At 40.9% G+C, this 24,993-nt stretch overlaps 1 pseudogene; it reads left to right on the forward strand.

Moving 5' to 3' along the window:
- LOC123153577 (uncharacterized) overlaps window positions 1–18,436 on the forward strand; it is a 166,196-nt pseudogene extending 147,760 nt beyond the window's left edge.
- The last annotated feature ends 6,557 nt before the right edge of the window (window positions 18,437–24,993 follow it).

Raw genomic sequence — 24,993 nt, forward strand, 5'->3', positions numbered from 1 at the left:
GTAAAACCAATGTTGGGCATTGCTGGAAGAGTTTTACTCAAGGCAAACTGTCAAGGGGTTCCCATTATTACCCAACCGCGTAAGGAACGCAAAATCCGGGAACATAACGCCGATATGACGGAAACTAGGGCGGCAAGAGTGGAACAAAACACCAGGCATAAGGCTGAGCCTTCCACCCTTTACCAAGTATATAGATGCATTAATTAAATAAGATATATAGTGATATCCCAACAAGTAAACATGTTCCAACAAGGAACAACAACTCCATGTTCCAACAAGGAACATACTTCAATCTTCACCTGCAACTAACAACGCTATAAGAGGGGCTGAGCAAAGCGGTAACATAGCCAAACAACGGTTTCCTAGGACAAGGTGGGTTAGAGGCTTGCTTCAACAATGTGGGAGGCATGATAAGCAAGTGGTAGGTATCGCAGCATAGGCATAGCAAAAGAGCGAGCAACTAGAAAGCAAAGATAGAAGTGATTTTGAGGGTATGGTCATCTTGCCTGAGATCCTGCAAGGAAGAAGAACGAGTCCATGAAGAAGACAAACGTGCGTAGACGAACGAATCCTCACAACACGACGTTACCGGATTACTGAGACGAAGTACACCGGAAAGAAAGCAAACAACAAAGTAAACAACCACTACAACAACATGGCACGATGCGCAAACAAGTATGATGCATGTCTGGTTTAATGAAGCATGGCATGGCAAAGTGCACAAACAATGCTACAAATTAAGTGGAGCTCAATATGCAACTCCGTTGCATATTGACGAAACACCACATTCAAGCTATTTAGTTTGATCTCGTTTATGTACCCAACAATATTAAATGTTGTTAAACATGGCAAGAGGGTGAAGCAAAGTAAAACTACCTATCTAGTCAAGTTTAAATGAGGCCGGAAACAACGAACAACAATTCCAGAAACTCCTCATGAGCATATTATAGATTTGGTACTTTTCTGCCCTAAACATTATTTTAGAGTTGTTAAACATGAAAGATGAGTGCACCAAGTTAAACTAGTCATTTTTCTACCCCATTTACATATAAAGATTATTTAAAACCGAGCTGCGGTTATTTAGTTACGAAATAAATCATTTTAGCAAGTTATTTAAGCAAATTTAAACAAACAACATTTTAAACATTTTAAACATGCTTGAAAGTTGCAAATTATTAAACTAGATGAAATTCTAAGCAAGTTTCATATACAAAGTTTTTACATATGATGCATGGTTGGAGAGTTATTATATGCATGAAGTTTAGGGGCTAAACCGCAAAACTGTTGTCTCAGGATATAGGAAAAAACGCAGATCTGGAAAAAACTACACTGGCCGAAACTGGATGGGCTGGGGTTCTCACAATGGTACTTGGGCCGGCTTAGAGCAGTGACTGGGCCCGGCAACGCAGCTGCCTGGCGGCTGGGAGGCCCACGCGGGCGAAGGGAGCTGGGCCTGCGCTTGCTGGGCTTGGTCAACGCGTACGCGCGGGCGAGCGGGCACCTCGTCCTGTCCTCGTCAAGAAGCAGAGCAACGGCAGGAACTTGACGACGGGCAGCGCAACGAGGAACTTGCGCGGGCGAGGGCGCACGGGAACCGGCTGGATCGTGGTGGACTCGGCGGATGGGCGGCGGAGCAGAGGAGATCCGGTCTAGAATGGGGCCGGACGCGAACTTGAACGGCGGCGGTGGTCCATGGCGGCGGTGGTCCTGCAGGAGGCCTCGGGCGCCATGGCGGCGGGAGCAGGCGGCTTCAGCCTGATCTGGACGGTGGGGCGAGCAGCAGAGCATCATCGGGTTCAGGTGCTGGCCGCGGTAAGACGAGCAACGGGCACGACAGCGAGAAAGAGCAGGCGGGGCGGCGTGGAACTTGGCGGTTAAACACGGCGGAGCTTCGGACTTGGGCAGTGGAGCTCCACGCGACGACGGGATGGGGACTTGACAGCGGGATCCGACGAGGAGGCGTCGGAGATGGTCAGATCTGGGCCAGAGGCGGACGTTGGCGGCTTCCGCGAGCGGCGGCCGTTCCTGCAGCGATGAAGTACATAGAGAGAGGGAGATCGTGAGAGAGATCGAAGGGCAAGGAGAGAAAACCGTAGGGGAAGAAGGGAAGGAGAGGTGCATCCTGGCAGCGGTGGTTTTCGCCTGCCGGCTGGATGAGAGGCCAGAAACGTGACGCGGCAGCGACGAGCTCTCCTGATCCGCTCGGGGATCGAAGCAGGAGGAGGGGGCTCGTGCGGGAAGCTGCTGGTTGGTCCGGGAGGGATCCCGAGGAAATCAGGTGGAGTGGCGGCGTGGTGGGATCGATGGGACAAGACCCCTAGGATCTAGGGTTGGCCTATAAATATACAGATGAATTTAGTTTATGGGCTACCTCGTCCCTCCGATCGTAATCGGATGGCCGCGAATAAAATAGCTAGGGAGTCCAAAGAGAAAAATGGAGACGTTTTGTAGATGTTCGGGGATGATCCGAATCGAACGGTGACGACTGCCCGGGTCGGGTCCGGGACATTTTTGGACGCGCACGTGAGGGGTTTGATGCACTGTGCAGAGAGGGTTTCGGACCGTGCGGTCGCATCGGACAACTCCGGAAGCGAAGAGGGGAAGGAGGATGGACTAGGTGGGCTGTGCGAAGACTGCGAGGGGGAGAAGAGAGAGGGAGGGCTCGGCATCTGTTTCCGGAGACCGAAAACGTACGACGTTTTGACCGACTATAATGTCGCTATAGTTACCCATTGGGGCGTCAAACGGACTCCGAACGCGATGAAACTTGGCAGCCGGTCTACTAACAACAAAACAACACCACACGCCAACTTTCATCCCATTCCGAGAACATTTTCCGACCACTTCTAAAATAGTGTTTTGGACATGCCGCGGGCGCGTGCAAGTCTGGGCTCAGAACGGACAACGGAAGGAACTGGGAGAACCCGGACGGATGCAAGTTTTAAAACATGATGGTGCAATGCACATGATGACATGATGAAATGCAACACGCAAGCCAAAGACATGGCAACAACAACAAATAACTGGACGACACCTGGCGCATCGGTCTCGGGGCGCGACACCCACCCTCTTTCATAGGAGGCCCACGGGACATGAGGCGACGATATCTAAACGCCATGGCTTTGGTCCAACGGTTTGGAAAACCAGATCTATTTCTTACAATGACATGCAATCCAAGTTGGGAGGAGATAACAAAAGAGCTCGCACCAGGACAATTAGCACAAGACCGGCCAGATTTGGTAGCACGAGTATTCAAGGCAAAATTGGAGGATCTTAAGAATCTTATATTTAAAAAGAATTTTCTTGGTGAAGTTGCCGCTCACGTGCGTGTTATTGAATTTCAAAAGAGGGGGCTACCCCATGCACATTTCTTAATAATCCTAAAGTCGGATTATAAGATATATAACCCAGATCAGTATGATCAAATTATATCAGCTGAAATTCCTGACAAAAACAAGTACCCAGTGTTACATGATTTAGTTATTAAACACATGATGCATGGGCCCTGTGGTGTTCTCAATAGTAAAAATTCCTGCATGCAAAATGGGGAATGTAAATACCATTATCCCCGAGCATTCTCAGATGCTACATTGCAAGGGAAAGACTCATATCCAATTTATAGACGCAGGGATGATGGCCGTAAAGTGCGCATTAGGGGATCTGTTTTGGATAATAGATGGGTTGTGCCATAAAATCCTACTTATGAGATATAATTGCCATATAAACATCAAAGTTTGCTCCAGCATCAAGGCTGTTAAGTATTTATTTAAGTACATTTACAAGGGTCATGACCGTGCCTCATTTATTGTAGAAGCCGCAGAAGGTCGAGTTATTGATGAAATTCGCGAGTATAGAGATGCCCGCTTTATATCACCTCCAGAAGCAATATGGAGAATTTACTCTTTCGACCTGAGTGAGATGTCTCCTCCTGTTCTACAGTTACAAGTCCATTTGCCAAATATGCATTTGGTCCGTTATAAAGACTATGACAATTTGGAAAATGTGATTAGTATAGAATCATCTTCCAGGATAATGCTTACTGAGTATTTTAGAATGAACTCTATCGATCCTTATGCTAGAAATTTCGTATATAAGGAATTCCCTGAATTTTATACATGGCAGAGGAACCACAAGACATGGAGACGATGTACCAAGAGAATTCAAATAGGTCGACTTGTGGCTGCTCACCCTGCAGAAGGTGAACGCTATTAGTTGAGAATATTGCTAAACCATGTGAGGGGGGCTACATCTTTTCATGATTTACGTACTGTTGATGGTGTTGTTTTCTCCACATTTAGAGAAGCGACAGAGAGAAGGGGTCTCATAGAAGCAGATGATAGTATTTCTGACTGTCTCACCGAAGCTGCCACATTTCAAATGCCCTATGCACTTAGAAGGCTTTTTCCTACAATTTTGGCATTTTGTGAAGTTACAAATGTTCGTGCATTATGGAACAATCACTTTGAAGCAATGCCTGACGATTTTCGTAGGGAGAACATAAGTGATGAAGCAATCGAGAAACTCGTGCTTGGAGATATTCGATATTTGTTATATTCCATGGGAAAGGACATCAAGACCTTTGATCTTCCAGATCTATTGGATGCTGATGATCTGGACAGCTTAGAGGCGAGATAATTGAGTGAAGAAATGTCTATTGAAGTTGCTAAAGAAGACCTGGAGCTGCAGGCAACTTTAAACAATGAACAACAGCTTGCTTTAGATGAAATAATGGACCACGTCTTGAACCAGAAGGGTAAGGTCTTCTTCATCGATGGTCCAGGAGGTACAGGAAAGACGTACCTTTATAAAGCTTTGTTGGAAAAAGTAAGATCAATGGGTTTGATAGACATTGCAACAAGAACATCTGGCATTGCAGCTTCTATCATGCCTGGTGGTCGGACGGCCCATTCCAGATTTAAAATACCAATAAATGTTCAAGAAGATACTGTGTGCAACTTCAGTAAGCAGAGTGGGACAGCTGAATTACTTCGAAGAGCATCTTTGATAATATGGGATGAAGTTGCCATGAAAAAATGGCAAGCAGTTGAGGCACTTGATAGATCCCTGCAAGATATTACTGGTTGTAGATCACAATTTGGAGGTAAAGTAATTGTCTTCGGAGGAGATTTCCGACAAGTCCTTCCAGTAGTTAGGCGTGGCACTAGAGCCCAAATTGTTAATGCCACTCTCAGAAAATCTTATCTGTGGGAGGATATAAGATAAATAAAACTCTGGCGCAATATGAAAGCACAAACAGATCCATGGTTCTCTGATTTTCTCTTGAGAGTTGGCAATGGCGTTGAAGAATCAATTGGTGGTCCATCCGACATATCTACATCATGTAATTAATTGACAGGTACTGGTCAACATAAGCGTGTATCAGCATTCCTGGACAAGGGCAGTGGACATAAGAGAAGGAGAATGTCTAATGGGGCAGGTCGTAGTAATAATGAAAGGGAACACATGAAGACGGTGTAGCCAATGAGCAGGAAGACCATGACAGCACCATCTATGTTCCAGATGGTTCTTTTCCTGCCCTAGAAGGTAATACAATTGTCACGGTGTACCATAGCTATTTCTAATACATCGATCAATCATCGACTTTACTTCTCCTAAAATATTATTTTACTGATTGACAAATTGATGTATAGATGAAACTGGGCAATCTGAATATATGACTGAAGATGATGAGGGTTACATATTCGCTGGACATGGTAAGCATTAATGTGTGTTCTTAGTATAAATAATTACTACTACCAATGTGACACAGTTTTCTCACTATTAAAAAGAATGAACAGGAACGGATTGCGTATTATCATATCGAGACCAAAACCATGCAACTTGTGAAATGCAAGAGGATCCCTTTGATTGTATATATCGGAATGTACCAAGTGGCCATCATTTTGGAGCCAGTGCCTAATTGCACAAATTGCAATGCAAAACGGTTCCAGTATGAGAATCCAACATTTTGTTGCATGGGTGGCAAGGTCAAGATAGTAACTCCATATGTCCCTGATGAAATGCGCCGACTATACACAAGTCAAGATCCTGACGCTAAATACTTTCAGGACAATATTTGGTACTTCAATTCTCACTTTTCTTTTACCTCTCTTGGTGTTATCTTGGACCAGAGATATTGCAATAAAAAGTCTGGTGTTTACACTTTCCGTGCACAAGGTCAAATTTATCATCGAATTGATCAATTGGTTCCAGTAGAAGATGGCCCTAAGCATTTACAACTATACTTTTATGACACTGAATCAAATTTGCAACACAGATTTCGTTATTCTCCTAATCTTGATAGAGTTCTCATTGGAAAATTGGCGAGCATACTTTCATCTAAATCCTTACGCCCAGACATTTCGAAGCCTTGGTTCAGTGTCAAACCTTGATGAGTATCGAATTGAGCTCAACACAGACATTTCTTTAGATCAACGAGTATATAATGCACCAACTACATCACAAGTAGCAGCAATCTGGGTAGAAGGAAATAATCCTCAGGGTCACTTCGATAGGAGTATAATGGTATATGGTAAATCAAATGATCCACAGTACATAAAAGCGTACGATGGCTGTTATGACCCACTTTCATATCCACTATTTTTCCCAAACGGGGAAGTTGGGTGGAACTTGAAAATACCAAAAGTGAGATCAAATGTCATTGTTAATAAGATCAATCAAGAAGATGACTATAACAAAGAAGATAAATTGTGCTGCATAATCAACAGTCACTTATATTATAATTTAAAAATTATTTATCTAAATTAAAATGTTTTCCATTATAGGGATGGAGTATAACTCTGGTTCATTTGTTTCACCAAGGGAATACTATTGTTTCAAACTGCAAGTGCGACCGAATGAATTTAATGTTTTGCTTTTTGGCAAACGACTAACTCAACAGTACATTGTTGATATGTACATTAAGATTGAGTCAATGAGATTGGAATTCTACCTAAAACCAGCAAACCAAAATCTTATACGAGCAGATTTATATCAAGGGCTGGTTGATAGTGTTGTTGCGGGTGAGACATGTGCATGCATGATTGGGAAGCGTATAGTGCTCCCACCCTCTTTCATAGGAGGCCCACGGGACATGAGGCGACGATATCTAAACGCCATGGCTTTGGTCCAACGGTTTGGCAAACCAGATCTATTTCCTACAATGACATGCAATCCAAGTTGGGAGGAGATAACAAAAGAGCTCGGACCAGGACAATTAGCACAAGACTGGCCAGATTTGGTAGCACGAGTATTCAAGGCAAAATTGGAGGATCTTAAGAATCTTATATTTAAAAAGATTTTTTTGGTGAAGTTGCCGCTCACGTGCGTGTTATTGAATTTCAAAAGAGGGGGCTACCCCATGCACATTTCTTAATAATCCTAAAGTCGGATTATAAGATAAATAACCCAGATCAGTATGATCAAATTATATCAGCTGAAATTCCTGACAAAAACAAGTACCCAGTGTTACATGATTTAGTTATTAAACACATGATGCATGGGCCCTGTGGCGTTCTCAATAGTAAAAATTCCTGCATGCAAAATGGGGAATGTAAATACCATTATCCCCGAGCATTCTCAGATGCTACATTGCAAGGGAAAGACTCATATCCAATTTATAGACGCAGGGATGATGGCCGTAAAGTGCGCATTAGGGGATCTGTTTTGGATAATAGATGGGTTGTGCCATATAATCCATACCTACTTATGAGATATAATTGCCATATAAACATCGAAGTTTGCTCCAGCATCAATGCTGTTAAGTATTTATTTAAGTACATTTACAAGGGTCATGACCGTGCCTCTTTTATTGTAGAAGCCGCAGAAGGTCGAGTTATTGATGAAATTCGCGAGTATAGAGATGCCCGCTTTATATCACCTCCAGAAGCAATATGGAGAATTTACTCTTTCGGCCTGAGTGAGATATCTCCTCCCGTTCTACAGTTACAAGTCCATTTGCCAAATATGCATTTGGTCCATTATAAAGACTGTGACAATTTGGAAAATGTGATTAGTATAGAATCATCTTCCAGGACAATGCTTAATGAGTATTTTACAATGAACTCTATCGATCCTTACGCTAGAAATTTCCTATATAAGGAATTCCCTGAATTTTATACATGGCAGAGGAACCACAAGACATGAAGACGACGTGCCAAGAGAATTCAAATAGGTCGACTTGTGGCTGCTCACCCTGCAGAAGGTGAACGCTATTAGTTGAGAATATTGCTAAACCATGTGAGGGCGGCTACATCTTTTCATGATTTACGTACTGTTGATGGTGTTGTTTTCTCCACATTTAGAGAAGCGACAGAGAGAAGGGGTCTCATAGAAGCAAATGATAGTATTTCTGACTGTCTCACCGAAGCTGCCACATTTCAAATGCCCTATGCACTTAGAAGGCTTTTTGCTACAATTTTGGCATTTTGCGAAGTTACAAATGTTCGTGCATTATGGAACAATCACTTTGAAGCAATGCCTGACGATTTTCGTAGGGAGAACATAAGTGATGAAGCAATCGAGAAACTCCTGCTTGGAGATATTCGATATTTGTTATATTCCATGGGAAAGGACATCAAGACCTTTGATCTTCTAGATCTATTGGATGCTGATGATCTGGACAGCTTAGAGGCGAGATAATTGAGTGAAGAAATGTCTATTGAAGTTGCTAAAGAAGACCTGGAGCTGCAGGCAACTTTAGACAATGAACAACAGCTTGCTTTCGATGAAACAATGGACCACGTCTTGAACCAGAAGGGTAAGGTCTTCTTCATCGATGGTCCAGGAGGTACAGGAAAGACGTACCTTTATAAAGATTTATTGGTAAAAGTAAGATCAATGGGTTTGATAGCCATTGCAACAACAACATCTGGCATTGCAGCTTCTATCATGCCTGGTGGTCGGACGACCCATTCCAGATTTAAAATACCAATAAATGTTCAAGAAGATACTGTGTGCAACTTCGGTAAGCAGAGTGGGACAGCTGAATTACTTCGAAGAGCATCTTTGATAATATGGGATGAAGTTGCCATGAAAAAATGGCAAGCAGTTGAGGCACTTGATAGATCCCTGCAAGATATTACTGGTTGTAGATCACAATTTGGAGGTAAAGTAATTGTCTTCGGAGGAGATTTCCGACAAGTCCTTCCAATAGTTAGGCGTGGCACTAGAGCCCAAATTGTTAATGCCACTCTCAGAAAATCTTATCTGTGGGAGGATATAAGACAAATAAAACTCTGGCGCAATATGAGAGCACAAACAGATCCATGGTTCTCTGATTTTGTCTTGAGAGTTGGCAATGGCGTTGAAGAATCAATTGGTGGTCCATCCGACATATCTACATCATGTAATTAATTGACAGGTACTGGTCAACATAAGCGTGTATCAGCATTCCTGGACAAGGGCAGTGGACATAAGAGAAGGAGAATGTCTAATGGGGCAGGTCGTAGTAATAATGGAAAGGGAACACATGAAGATGGTGTAGCCAATGAGCAGGAAGACCATGACAGCACCATCTATGTTCCAGATGGTTCTTTTCCTGCCCTAGAAGGTAATACAATTGTCACGGTGTACCATAGCTATTTCTAATGCATCGATCAATCATCGACTTTACTTCTCCTAAAATATTATTTTACTGATTGACAAATTGATGTATAGATGAAACTGGGCAATCTGAATATATGACTGAAGATGATGAGGGTTACATATTCGCTGGACATGGTAAGCATTAATGTGTGTTCTTAGTATAAATAATTACTACTACCATTGCGACACAGTTTTCTCACTATTAAAAAGAATGAACATGAATGGATTGTGTATTATCATATCGAGACCAAAACCATGCAAATTGTGAAATGCAAGAGGATCCCTTTGATTATATATATCGGAATGTACCAAGTGGCCATCATGTTTTGGAGCCAGTGCCTAACTGCACAAATTGCAATGCAAAACGGTTCCAGTATGAGAATCCAACATTTTGTTGCATGGGTGGCAAGGTCAAGATAGTAACTCCATATGTTCCTGATGAAATGCGCCGACTATACACAAGTCAAGATCCTGACGCTAAGTACTTTCAGGAGAATATTTGGTACTTCAATTCTCACTTTTCTTTTACCTCTCTTGGTGTTATCTTGGACCAGAGATATTGCAATAAAAAGTCTGGTGTTTACACTTTCCGTGTACAAGGTCAAATTTATCATCGAATTGATCAATTGGTTCCAGTAGAAGATGGCCCTAAGCATTTACAACTATACTTTTATGACACTGAATCAGATTTGCAACACAGATTTCGTTATTCTCCTAATCTTGATAGAGTTCTCATTGGAAAATTGGCGAGCATACTTTCATCTAATCCTTACGCCCAGACATTTCAAAGCCTTGGTTCAGTGTCAAACCCTGATGAGTATCGAATTGAGCTCAACACAGACATTTCTTTAGATCAACGAGTATATAATGCACCAACTACATCACAAGTAGTAGCAATCTGGGTAGAAGGAAATAATCCTCAGGGTCACTTCAATAGGAGTATAATGGTATATGGTAAATCAAATGATCCACAGTACATAAAAGCGTACGATGGCTGTTATGACCCACTTTCATATCCACTATTTTTCCCAAACGGGGAAGTTGGGTGGAACATGAAAATACCAAAAGTGAGATCAAATGTCATTGTTAATAAGATCAATCAAGAAGATGACTATAACAAAGAAGATAAATTGTGCCGCATAATCAACTGTCACTTATATTATATTTTAAAAATTATTTATCTAAATTAAAATGTTTTCCATTATAGGGATGGAGTATAACTCTGGTTCATTTGTTTCACCAAGGGAATACTATTGTTTCAAACTGCAAGTGTGACCGAATGAATTTAATGTTTTGCTTTTTGGCAAACGACTAACTCAACAGTACATTGTTGATATGTACATTAAGATTGAGTCAATAAGATTGGCATTCTACCTAAAACCAGCAAACCAAAATCTTATACGAGCAGATTTATATCAAGGGCTGGTTGATATTGTTGTTGCGGGTGAGACACATGCGTGCATGATTGGGAAGCGTATAGTGCTCCCACCCTCTTTCATAGGAGGCCCACGGGACATGAGGCGACGATATCTAAACGTCATGGCTTTGGTCCAACGGTTTGGAAAACCAGATCTATTTCTTACAATGACATGCAATCCAAGTTGGGAGGAGATAACAAAAGAGCTCGGACCAGGACAATTAGCACAAGACTGGCCAGATTTGGTAGCACGAGTATTCAAGGCAAAATTGGAGGATCTTAAGAATCTTATATTTAAAAAGATTTTTTTGGTGAAGTTGCCGCTCACGTGCGTGTTATTGAATTTCAAAAGAGGGGGCTACCCCATGCACATTTCTTAATAATCCTAAAGTCGGATTATAAGATAAATAACCCAGATCAGTATGATCAAATTATATCAGCTGAAATTCCTGACAAAAACAAGTACCCAGTGTTACATGATTTAGTTATTAAACACATGATGCATGGGCCCTGTGGCGTTCTCAATAGTAAAAATTCCTGCATGCAAAATGGGGAATGTAAATACCATTATCCCCGAGCATTCTCGGATGCTACATTGCAAGGGAAAGACTCATATCCAATTTATAGACGCAGGGATGATGGCCGTAAAGTGCGCATTAGGGGATCTGTTTTGGATAATAGATGGGTTGTGCCATATAATCCATACCTACTTATGAGATATAATTGCCATATAAACATCGAAGTTTGCTCCAGCATCAATGCTGTTAAGTATTTATTTAAGTACATTTACAAGGGTCATGATCGTGCCTCTTTTATTGTAGAAGCCGCAGAAGGTCAAGTTATTGATGAAATTCACGAGTATAGAGATGCCCGCTTTATATCACCTCCAGAAGAAATATGGAGAATTTACGCTTTCGACCTGAGTGAGATGTCTCCTCCCGTTCTATAGTTACAAGTCCATTTGCCAAATATGCATTTGGTCCGTTATAAAGACTGTGACAATTTGGAAAATGTAATTAGTATAGAATCATCTTCCAGGACAATGCTTACCGAGTATTTTACAATGAACTCTATCGATCCTTATGCTAGAAATTTCCCATATAAGGAATTCCCTGAATTTTATACATGGCAGAGGAACCACAAGACATGGAGACGACGTACCAAGAGAATTCAAATAGGTCGACTTGTGGTTGCTCACCCTGCAGAAGGTGAACGCTATTAGTTGAGAATATTGCTAAACCATGTGAGGGGGGCTACATCTTTTCATGATTTACGTACTGTTGATGGTGTTGTTTTCTCCACATTTAGAGAAGCTGCAGAGAGAAGGGGTCTCATAGAAGCAGATGATAGTATTTCTGACTGTCTCATCGAAGCTGCCACATTTCAAATGCCCTATGCACTTAGAAGGCTTTTTGCTACAATTTTGGCATTTTTCGAAGTTACAAATGTTCGTGCATTATGGAACAATCACTTTGAAGCAATGCCTGGCGATTTTCGTAGGGAGAACATAAGTGATGAAGCAATCGAGAAACCCGTGCTTGGAGATATTCGATATTTGTTATATTCCATGGGAAAGGACATCAAGTCCTTTGATCTTCCAGATCTATTGGATGCTGATGATCTGGACAGCTTAGAGGCGAGATAATTGAGTGAAGAAATGTCTATTGAAGTTGCTAAAGAAGACCTGGAGCTGCAGGCAACTTTAAACAATGAACAACAGCTTGCTTTAGATGAAATAATGGACCACGTCTTGAACCAGAAGGGTAAGGTCTTCTTCATCGATGGTCCAGGAGATACAGGAAAGACGTACCTTTATAATGCTTTATTGGCAAAAGTAAGATCAATGGGTTTGATAGCCATTCCAACAGCAACATCTGGCATTGCAGCTTCTGTCATGCCTGGTGGTCGGACGACCCATTCCAGATTTAAAATACCAATAAATGTTCAAGAAGATACTGTGTGCAACTTCAGTAAGCAGAGTGGGACAACTGAATTACTTCGAAGAGCATCTTTGATAATTTGGGATGAAGTTGCCATGAAAAAATGGCAAGCAGTTGAGGCACTTGATAGATCCCTGCAAGATATTACTGGTTGTAGATCACAATTTGGAGGTAAAGTAATTGTGTTCGGAGGAGATTTCCGACAAGTCCTTCCAGTAGTTAGGCGTGGCACTAGAGCCCAAATTGTTAATGCCACTCTCAGAAAATCTTATCTGCGGGAGGATATAAGACAAATAAAACTCTGGCGCAATATGAGAGCACAAACAGATCTATGGTTCTCTGATTTTCTCTTGAGAGTTGGCAATGGCGTTGAAGAATCAATTGGTGAAGACTATGTGCATTTACCTGAAGAGATGGTTGTATGTTACACACATTCAGAGACCTCGGTTAGTAAGTTGCTAAACGAAGTATTTCCTTCACTTGACAAGAATGGAAGATTACCGTCTTATATAAGTTCTCGTGCCATTCTTTCCACCAAAAATGAATACGTGGATGAATTAAATGTGAAGCTTATAGACCGATTTCCTGGAGAAGAAAAGGTCTACTATAGTTTTGATTCAGCAGTGCATGATACTCACAATCACTACCCACCTGAATTCCTGAATTCTCTCACACCTAATGGCCTACCTCCACATGTTCTCAGGTTGAAAATAAATTGCCCTGTGATCTTGCTTCAGAATTTAGATCCTCATAATGGATTATGCAATGGAACAAGGCTTATTATTAAGGCATTTCAAGATAATGCTATCGATGCTGAAATTATTGGAGGACAACATGCTGGAAAGCGAGTATTCCTTCCAAGAATACCTTTGTATCCTTCTGAGATGATGTGCTTCCCTTCAAGTTCAAGAGAAAGCAATTTCCAATTCGTGTTAGCTTTGCAATGACAATCAATAAAGCTCAAGGTCAAACAATTCCGCATGTTGGTATCTACCTTCCAGAACCTGTGTTCTCTCACGGTCAACTATATGTTGCATTGTCCCGAGGAATATCAAGGCAAACAACAAGCTTGCCAAGCCAAACAGGGATGTCGACCCATCAGGAAAAAGTACCAAAAATATTGTCTATAAGGAGGTTTTGGCACGATAAATGTATATAATGCATAACTGTCTTTGTTTCATATATATGAGCATGCTTTACTTTGTCTCATAATATTGGTACGTTGATAATTGTTGAGATTTTTTTTATAAATATGCGCATATATTAGAATCATGAATAACATAGGCCTTATATTCTAATATGTTCTACAGATATATGAATACATAATGTTTTCTGTTCAGAGAGAGCACGAATGGAGTATTGTGCTACTATTGTCAACTTTTTTGTTTGCTGTAGTTCTAAGTTTGTGTCCAGAAGATCATCAACTAGATTAGGATCCTTGTTTCATGTATAATACACCGAACATTTTTTATGTGCAAACCATGAATTTGATTTGCTAAGCTGGAATTTGGTCATTTACGTTTTTTGATTATGCTAGCCTTAGATTGCACAAAACCATGTTCGACATTGCAGACTGGTTTTATACCATATAGAAGGTGTTGTTTTTATCTTGTCATTGAATGCCTCTTCGCACATTTTTTTGTCTCAATACTTAACTTGATACACTCTCATGTTGGCAGGGTCAATTGGAATCTTATGCCTTTATGGATCATGAACTTGAAATGAAGGCTTCTGGTGAGCTCTAAGCATCCATGCTTCAGGCAACATTACTATTAGGTGCCAGCTTCATTTTGGCATGAGCTACCCTCTTTAGTTGTGGATTTGAAAAATGTTAGTAAAAGAAGTGTATGTATCTATATGTACAGTTGTACGTGACATAGCTGTCTATAAACAATATGTGAGATCAACCCTGAAAACAAACTCAGCTCGCAAATAGCAATAATTATATGGTGGGCGATTCTGCCATGACCTATTTGGTTATAAGTTATTGATGTTTGACTTGTAGCTGTGAGCACTTGTGTTGTTGCATATTGTAGTTGAGCTTTTGCTTATGTTGTATAGTAGGATACATTTTCCAAACCTATATATGGATGAGAAACAAGGGGTCTAAAAATAGAAATGATTATTTTCTTTTACGTAAATTGGACCCTCTGCTATCTTTTAGTTCCATCTCAACTGGTTACTACGTGCAAAGCATGTGCAGTTTACTAGTACTTGATAGTAAGTCAATGGGGGTAAGTAGATATGTATAATTTAATCATAGAGTTATAGAGTCATCTATAAGGGGATATTGGTTGAATATTAAGCAAGATACAAGGTCGATGTCATGTTCTTTAAAAACGAATGTTGGATCTCCATATACATGGTTAGATCAAGAATGTGATGAGAAAATTACAATGCTAACTTATAATTCATATAATTATCGCATAATAATGCTAACAATTGCACATAAACTACATGATAGTAACTTAATGGAGTAACTGTATTTTTATTTGAGAACAACGAAGTAAGTAGCTATGAGTGACTTACAAGAATCTTGGAGTTACGCACAATCATTTATGAGATGATTTTGATTAAACATTTGGTTTGATGAACCCGCCCAATAAACCCGGATGAAGTGAGTACGAAAACAATAGTCATACTACTTGTGTGTTGTACAATCTTGAGCTAATTAATGGTGTAACTAGCGAGTGATTTGCAAAGATCTTAACTTTACACACAATCATATATGACAAGATTTTTGGTAAAACATTCGACTAGATGAACCCGAACGGAGATGTATGACAATAGTAGTACAATCATACTACAGGTGTGTAGTATAATCTTGAGCTAGTAAATGGTATAACTAGCTATGAGTTATTTGCAAAGATTTTAGCATTACAAACAATCATTTATGAGGCAATTTTTAGTTAAATGTTTGATTTAATGAGCCTGTCCAATAAACTTAGGCGAAGAGACTACGACAATAGTAGAGTCATACTACAGGTGTGTAGTATAATCTTGAGCTAATAAATGACGCAACAAGCCATGAGTGATTTGCAAAAATCTTAGCATTATACACAATCATTTGTGAGACGATTTTTGGTTAAACATTGAACCCATCCTATAAACCCAGACGGAGAGTGTATGACAATAGTGGCACAATCGTACTACATGTGTGTGGTAGAACAATCTTGAGCTAATAAATGTTGGCTTGCCTCCAAATAGATAAAGTCAAACATACATCCATCTATTCATACGCGAGGCACAATGCAAGAAATAACAGTTCTCTCAAGGGAATAGCACGCAAGATTCCCAAAATGCTCGCTTTCGGAACCTGCCTCATGCCTTCCTCCCACCGCACGGCCCCTCGCTGACGCGTGGGCCCACCACATGCCCTCTTGCACCATCACACGGCCACCTTGTATATAGGGGACTGGCCTCACCCCCACCTACCAACCCACACCTGCTGCCTTGCTTATTAAAAATCTTTGTACATTTACCAATTCCTACGAGGCCCCTTCCCCGACGACGATTGCGACGAGGTATCAGCAACCATCATGTCTGGCAGAGCATTACTCGCCGACATCAAGGTTCCCACGATGACGCGGAAGGTGATGGAGGTCACGGTGCGGCCCGAGAAGAAGAAGCCCCAGCGAGGAGGTGGCGGGGGCCATCGCTTCACGCGGCACGGCGGGCGCAGGGGACTCAGCCTGGACTATGATGAGGAGGACTTTGAGGCCGATTTCAAGAAGTTCTTGGCCGACTCCAGGGACTATGACTTCGAGCTCGGGTGTGGTGGGGTGGCCGAGAAGGATGATGACTATGAGGAAGTCGAGATCAAGCCCTTTGCCGCCATCAAGAGGTCCCTCTCCGAAGGTAATAGCCCTCGGTCGCTTGGACTAGTTTTTAATCTACGTATCATCACCTTTAGCGCTTGACTATGTATTACCTCCATCTTGGTTTATTTGTCTCCATCATATTCTGGGTCAAAGTTTGACCACATAATTAACTAGTTTAATATTAATGCATGTCATAAAAAATATATTGTTGGATTCTTATTCGAGTGTAGTTTTAATATTATTTTTGCTACGTTTAACTTATATTTTATTGGTTAAAATCATGGTAAAAAAGTATGACCAAAAATACAAGGGGGACTAGTAAACTAGGGCGAAGGTAGTAGAAATAGGAGATTGTGTGATTGGTTCAAAAATGGTTTGGTCGTTTGGTTGGGTAGGATGAGAATTTTTTGTAGGGGTGGCTATTGGAAGGCTGTGTTTGGGCGGTGTTACACCTGTTTTTAGAGATTTTATATTGGATGTGCTATCATGGAGTAATTTGGGTGAAGGGTTAGGCTTTTCCATTTCTCTGTTGTGTTTGGTTAGTAGCTTATTTCCGCCGAGGTCTTGGCCTCTTGAATTGTTTCCTTGTTAGATGGTTGTAGGTGTGGCTGAGCAACCAAGGATTGTTCTAGGCTTGGTTCATTTATTAGTCTAAATGATTACTGTACTAATCATTGAATCAGACTGAAAAAGAATATCCTTGATTCTGCATCGTCTATAATGCAATTTGTAGATTAATAATTGCAGAATGATGTCAAAGATTTATAACATGAGGTCTGTTTATGAGAACCTTGGATTTTTTTATTAAGTTGTGATTATTATTTTTATTTATTTGTTCTGTTTGTGACTGATGATGTTTTCACCCGAACCTGAGCCATCATGGTTCGGTGTTCATTATGATTATTATATTTTTCATTTAAATTCATGAAAAAATTATTTACTATGTGTGAAAGAAATTTATCTGTGTTGGTCCCTCTTAGCATTGACATTGATCTTCTATTGCAGATGACTTAAGCACCATGCCTACTGCTGGTTTTGATGGTCCTGGAGAAAGGTCAGCAAAAAGGAAGAGAAAGAACCAACTCAAGGGTATTCATCAGTGCCCCTTGGGTAAGTGGGCTGCTGAAATCAAAGATCCTAGCAAGGGTGTCTGTGTCTGGCTCGGTACTTTCAACAGTGCTAAAGAAGCCGCAAGAGCTTATGATGCCGAAGCACGCCGAATCTATGGTAAGAAGGCCAAGGTTAACTTTCCAGAGGAACCAACAGGATATGTCGACTTTGCATCAATCCAGCCACTTGTTCCTGCAATAAACTTTGCCGCCCCTGTTGAAGCTCCTATTATGGATATGTACTCTGACCAGGGAAGCAACTCTTTTGGCTGCTCTGACTTGGGCTGGGAGTATGAGACCAAGAGTCTAGATATATCATCCATTTGTACCATTGCCGAAGGAGCAGAATCTGCGCTTGTCGAGAATAACACCTACAACTCACTGGTGCCTCCTGTTATGGAGAATAATGCTGCCAGTTCTGAATCTTGGATGAGATATCTTATGGATGATGATGTGGATGAGCTGATTGATGGCCTAGTGAATTTTTATGATCATCAGGATGTCGTTGGCAACATGGACCTTTGGAGGTTCGATGACATGCCCGTCTTTGGAGACTTTGTCTGAGGGATTCAAACCTTGTATGTCGGGACAACGGGTAAGCCTTTCCAATTTGGATGTTCAGTCTAAGGTTGATAATGTTTTCATTACATTGAACTTTTTGTTCCGGGTTTCAGGAATAAGACTATGGAAGATTGGGAAGCACCCTATTGTCACCTTCGGCCAGCATATGCTTATGTCCAAGCTTAGATGCAAAAGAGTTGCATCCCGAGTTTCTTTTGTAATCGACCCTTTCCCTAGTTCATTGTCTCTGTGTGGCAGCCATTTAGTAGATTGATGAACCATGGTATTTATATTTTGTCAACTTTTATGTCATAACTACCATTTCTGAATGTGAACATGATGAATCTATGTTCAGTTTGCTTTAATTTGTGTGCTTGATCTCTTTTTCACTTTAGTTGTGGTTGTTTAATTGGTTATAAGTAATTTATATACTTTCTAATTTTTTTAGCCTAAGAGTATTTGTTAAATATGGATTTGCCTGGCTACTTGCAGAATTTCTGCTGTACATGTGTGGTAAGTTTATGGTTCTATGCATCATATTGATCCAGAGGCTGAATGTTTCAACCTCTTTTTCAAAAAAGGGTGTGGTAAGCCAGAGTGTCTTCTATATTATACCTCTTCACTTCAGACTCTGGCCAAATATGTTGGAGCTAACTATCTCAACTCAGTTTGTTTCTCTTGGTTAATTCTCACAACACACACAAACCAATGGAGATAGAAGATATTTGCGGATGTACTGCTTCATCACAGCCGAACGTATTTTCTTCTCTCTATTTCACTTGACATAAAGCAAATATGATGACAACTTAAATACTAATCGCCATTTAAAAATACTTGAAGCTAGTGGTGTTAGTGGTCATTACAACTATAAAATGTCTTTGCTTTATGTCCAGTGAAAAAGCATCCTAGCTAACTCAATGCCTATGCATGCCACTGCATATCCTAGCTCACATGCAGCAATGCGCTTGATACATCACGACGCCCGCATCATGCGGCTCCTTGGCAACTCCTCGATACATGCCTTTCAGCCAAGCCATCAATCCTATGTTTCGCACATACATCTACTAATATGCATTGTCCCTGCAGGACACTAACTCATGCAGAAATGAAATAAATATGCAGACACAAAAAACATCAAGACTACAGCTAACAAAATAAACTAGATTTACTAATCTTTGTTACTAGATGTGTGATCATACGGAGTCGTTCTTTCCATGTGTAGTTCATCTCACCGATGTAGTTCTTACATAAGCATTTAGTGGTCCGAATTCATGAGTTGAGGGATCTGTTCCATTTCAATGCATTTTAAAGAAAAGCATTGCATTGTCCCTCAATCCCTCTTGATGTGAGAAACCATGTGAACCACATATAAGTTTCACTTGATTTATTACTAGAACATTCACCAAATTGGTGGTCTCATGCCACTTTCATGTTAGGTCTTTGATTTGATTTGACGTTGGCATAAGTAATGCATGTCGCCTTCTTACGATGAGTATGTTATATTATTAGTACTCGACAATCACATGGCATTCACCAACAGTTGGTTCACCTAGGTAGTTTCCATGGAGGCAATTTTGTTACTCACGTGGAGGTTGGGTTTCGTTATCCGCGCACTATCATGAAGTAGGTCCCTGTTGTAACCAGCTGTCTGTGAAGAACTACATGTTTATTTCCTTGATACAGCTACAATAATCGAGAAGGTAGAGTATAAACTTTGCAGTAAGGAAGTAAACATGGTGGCACATGAGCTAGAAAATTTTAGTTTTATCTAAAGTTTCTTGTACGTGGGACGATGATCCCCCTACTTTCATTCTTGGTCAATAAATGATGTAACTATTAATCACCATTAATAAAGTTAGCCATGATAGTCATTGCTCAAAATAAAAAGGTGTCTATCAAGTACTGGTAGTAATTAGTTGTCCGTGAAGAACTGATTGCCACTTACATGCTTTTCGCACTCTCCTACTTCTACGGAGAAGGTGGATGGCCCATGCGCGAAATGGCCACATAGCAAGATATGAAGACAACTTCTATATGAATACCGAAAAAGGCTTTCGCCCCGCTTTATATATAAAGCAAAGTCAACAACATCCTAGTACACACGCACTCCACCACAACACATGCACACACCCAAGGCGGGATACAAAGGCGTTGAGAGCAGCAACACGGCCCCTAGCACTACAAGAGCAACCAGGGGCTCCACTAGTGAGCACGCCACCACGAAGAGATGAAGCCGCACATGACGAACCGTTGGCTCCAAGACGGTGCCTTCAGGAAGCACTACTGCGGGATGGTCCAAATGCGACACTACAATCAGAGACCCTTCGACGAAACTGTGTGCGATGCCATAATCGCAAATGGTGGTGTAAAAAACCCATCAAAAAAGGTGCAAAACGTTTGCGATGATGGATGCATCAAACACGGTTCAGATTTTAGTTGCGTGTGCGATGCAGGGCATACGGTTCAGTTAAATTAACTGTTTGGGATGAGGATGAACAAAATAAATGGGCAGGCAGATGAAGGCATGTGCGATATATAGCATACAGTTCACTAGGATGAACTTCGTGTGATTAGCAACACAATAGAAACAGTTCAACTGAACAAGATGTGTGTGATACGCGGCAAACAGGTCCGTAATCAGAAATGTGTGCGAAGACCAATAATAACACAAACGATTGCTGCTAATAAGCCATGTGATTTGCTCTGTCTACAGTAGAATAACATGTGTGTGTGTGTGTATATACATCTGGGCTATTCTGCTTCGTGTAACAGAATATTATTCTGTTACCCTACTTGAACTGACGTACTTTACAGGTTGGACTGACGTGGTTTTCTACTTGAACTGATCTTCCTGCGTGTACGATGGGCGGAAACATGGGATGCAACATGGAGCTTCCGGGCGTTCTCCAGCGCGGTGTTGCGTGCCATTCATTGCCAGAGAATACATGTAAGGGGTTACGCACGTGCGCGCGCTCACCTGGTCGTGGTTTGCGATCTCAAGTCACCGGAGGTGGCGACGTGGGCATTTGGCGGCAGACGTGTTTTGGGCGTTGGTGTTTACCGTGGTGTTTGTAGGCCTCAATTTTACGTTCAGTTTGTTGTTTTTGGATGTGAGAATTATCGGTGCGTTAGAGTTTTTGGAGATTAATTTCACCTATAATTTCTATTACAAGTTTTGGTGTTCTTGGTCGTTTTCCACGTCCGCCATGCAAATGTGTTCTTGTTTTTCTGTTGTTTTACTTTCGAATTGGCGTTGTAGGGAGAGATATGAGGATTGTATGAAAAGATTTGTGTTGTCAATTTTGCTTCTTTGAGTTGTTTCTACCCCGGATTCACATGTTATTTGGTCGTTGGCGAAGGTGGTGTATGGCAGCTGACTATAGCCCACGATTTCTTGTAATCCGGTCAAACTGTGTAATTAAGTTGCATGTTTTTCAGTGTTGTTTGAATTACTGATGTATGTGTAGTTGGACTGCTCCATGTCGAAGTTGTATTACTGTGCGTTGACATCGGAGTAAGTATTTTCTATTGGCTGCCTACCCATACCTCTGCACTTTGAATATAAAGCCCGAGCCCGCTGTCAGTTTCATTCCACCAGCTGCAACCAAAGAAAAGCGAGATGGATCCTGAGCTAGGAGAGGTCACAGAGGAGGAGGGGGATGCTGTCGATGTTAGGGCTGCAGTAGCGGAGCAGAGGAGGAGGAGGAGGAGGCGTAGGCGCAGGAAGATGGCACGACGTGTTGCCGAGGTGGAAGTGGAGGAAGAGTTCAACAGACGCATTGCATGCGAGGTGATGGATACTTGCAACTCCAATGAACTGGAGCTTCTTTTCCCAGAGGGCAGGGGAAGGAACCATATTCAGATCATCAGTTGGGCTAGGGCGAGAGCAGCCACGGCTCCACATCCATCCACCAGGGCCAAATGGCGTCGTTTCTTTTATCGTTATGACTAAAGTACTGAATATTATGTTTTTAAGATTGTGTTGTGAGGGATCAGATGTTTGAATGACTAAATGAATTCAACTGTCTACCTCTGAATGTGTTTTTTTATCTGAATATGTTTGTTATGTGCACTTTTGAAATGCTGGTTTATCTAAAGTTGAATTGATTTGCGGTTAAATGTTGAATGACTTGTATAATAACTATTTCCTACCAGCTGGCTGCCCACCTACCTATTTATTAATTTTATAATCTATGAGTCTCCCTGGCTATAAATTCTATCCATCTATGAGTGGTGTGTGGCTCAGTCCCCCCTCCCTTTTCTTCCTTCCTCTAGAATCAGATCTAGGTTCCTCCCTCTTGTCTATGTTGTTTTCTTCCCTATTCCTGTGTCTTCCATGGAGGATTGTTTATGCGGATGTCTGGCAAAGATGGCGCGCATAGCTAATGGTTGTGTGTACGAATCTGGTTTGGAGCTCACCGAGACTCAGCGTTGTGGCCAACTTTCTTGTTTGTTGTACAACAACCATGGTTTCGTGCACCCTATGTTTGTCGTCTGACGGTTGGGGACTTGAAGGAATCATGGGTATGTGTTTGTATTCGTTTTGTTTTCTTCTTTTTATAGGTCTCATTTTGAATCCCATGAACTGAATCTGTAGTTTAGTTTTATGAATAGTTTGTCTATAATCTTTATTTGGTTTTGTCAGAATTTAACAATAGGGATTTGTATATGTATTTGTTCATTACTTAACAATATTTTATCCATTTTTGTATAATCCTTGATCTGTTTTTGTCAGATGTTTTTACTGTAGGTGTATTGATATGTATATTTCTTCAGTTTAGTCAGTTCATATGACTAGTTAGTTTGGTGTTTTTGTTTTGGTACAGATTTTTCTTTTCAGTTTGTTATGCAACCGTTCCTAGATCTGTGAAAAAATTCAGTTATGTCAGGTGTTCACTTTGTTTTCTACTCCCATGCTCATTTGCAGAAATTATCACCCAAGATCAGGATTGTTGCTCCTAGTTCCAGGATACTGAAGATGGAGACTTCAGACAAAAATGGGTATCAGTTGATGGAAGTTGCCTACCACATCAACTTTGATGGTTGCGTCAACCTAACTACTGGGTGGAAGAAGTTTGTGGCAGAGTCTGGATTTGAGGATGGTGATGTGGTTATGGTTATGTTCTCCAGGGAAGATGACTCTCTGACGTTCAGAATTTATGTGTTGTAGGTTTAAATGTGGCAAATGACGCTGGTTGTGAGATTTGTGTGTGTTTGATTATGTTGTAGTATTTTTTCTTTAAAACAACGCATAGATGGTTGAATTCTATGGTATTATCGGATGGTTTGGAACAATTTATGTAATGCTTTTCCTATTTTTTTTGCTCAAGCATAACTCTTTTTATATATTCTTTATATTTTAATTGGAACAATTATAGTTGAACTGATGGGCATTCTTTGTTTTGACTGGGATATTTTCATGTACATAGCTCGCAGACGGAAAATATACGCTGATGATGTTTGTAGGACCCCTTTTGGGTTTTGAGTTTTGTTGAACTTACATGCTGTTAATGATAGTACTGAACTATTTAGGTTGTCAATGGCCAATCACATTTGTTTGTTGTATAGCATTTTTCTTACTTTTTACATGAATTTTAGAGCACAATTTTTCTTTTTCAAGTTGAATAGTGATGGTTCTGGTATTTTTAAAATAAAAAGAATTTAATCTTTGCTGCACAATACTAATTTTACTTGAACCTTATGAATTGTAGTAGTTGAACTTTTTATAAATTTGTTTCTGAAATTTTTATAACAATCTTTTATGTTTAATTTTCCAAAAAAATATATTTTTATTTTTTTAGTTCTTACAATTAACATGTGTTTGAACTTTTTACATTATTTGTTTTGAACTGATTTCTTATGAAGTTTTTTTAAAATTATATGTATTTTTTATGGTCGTGCCTGGTCGGCTGGAATTTTGTAATGGGGCGAACTACTGTGTTGGGCCATCCGCCGGAGTCATGGTTTTCGGCCAAGATAGCTCGTGATAGTGCGGCGTGCACGTGCACTATACATTTAGTCCCACCTCGCTAGTCAAGGGGGCTCTAGACCTATTTATAAGCGCAGCCGAGGCTCACTGGTCCAACTCCTCTGAATACTTACCTGAGCGCTTATACACGATGCTCACCCTCTGTCATGACCTGTGGGCCCTGGTGTGGTGGCCCCGTAGTCTGGTTCACAAAGGATTCCCCGGTTGTTTCGCGGTTGGCTTGAGTCCTAGTACCCACCTGTGTTGGGCCGGCCTATCCCTTGGGGCGGTCAATATTTTTGATTCTTAGCATTTTTTATTTCTAGTTTTTGTGATTTTTTGCCTAATATAAGCATTTTTTAAGTACTGAATGTTGTCCCCTACTTGAACTGACATTTTTTTTATAGTGTGTTTCCCTCGCTTTCTCTTTGTTGTCATTCTTTCTCGGCATTTTTTGGGATTTTTTAATGAATATCTGGGTAAGATATATAGGGACCGCATCGAGTGGCATTTTTTGTACTAATAGATTTTTTTGTATGGACTAAAGAACATCTATCTTTTTTAGGGGTGTGTGGGTGCGTGGTGTGGTGCT

This window comes from Triticum aestivum, chromosome 7A (genome assembly GCF_018294505.1).
Source record: "Triticum aestivum cultivar Chinese Spring chromosome 7A, IWGSC CS RefSeq v2.1, whole genome shotgun sequence".
Lineage (NCBI taxonomy): Eukaryota > Viridiplantae > Streptophyta > Magnoliopsida > Poales > Poaceae > Triticum > Triticum aestivum.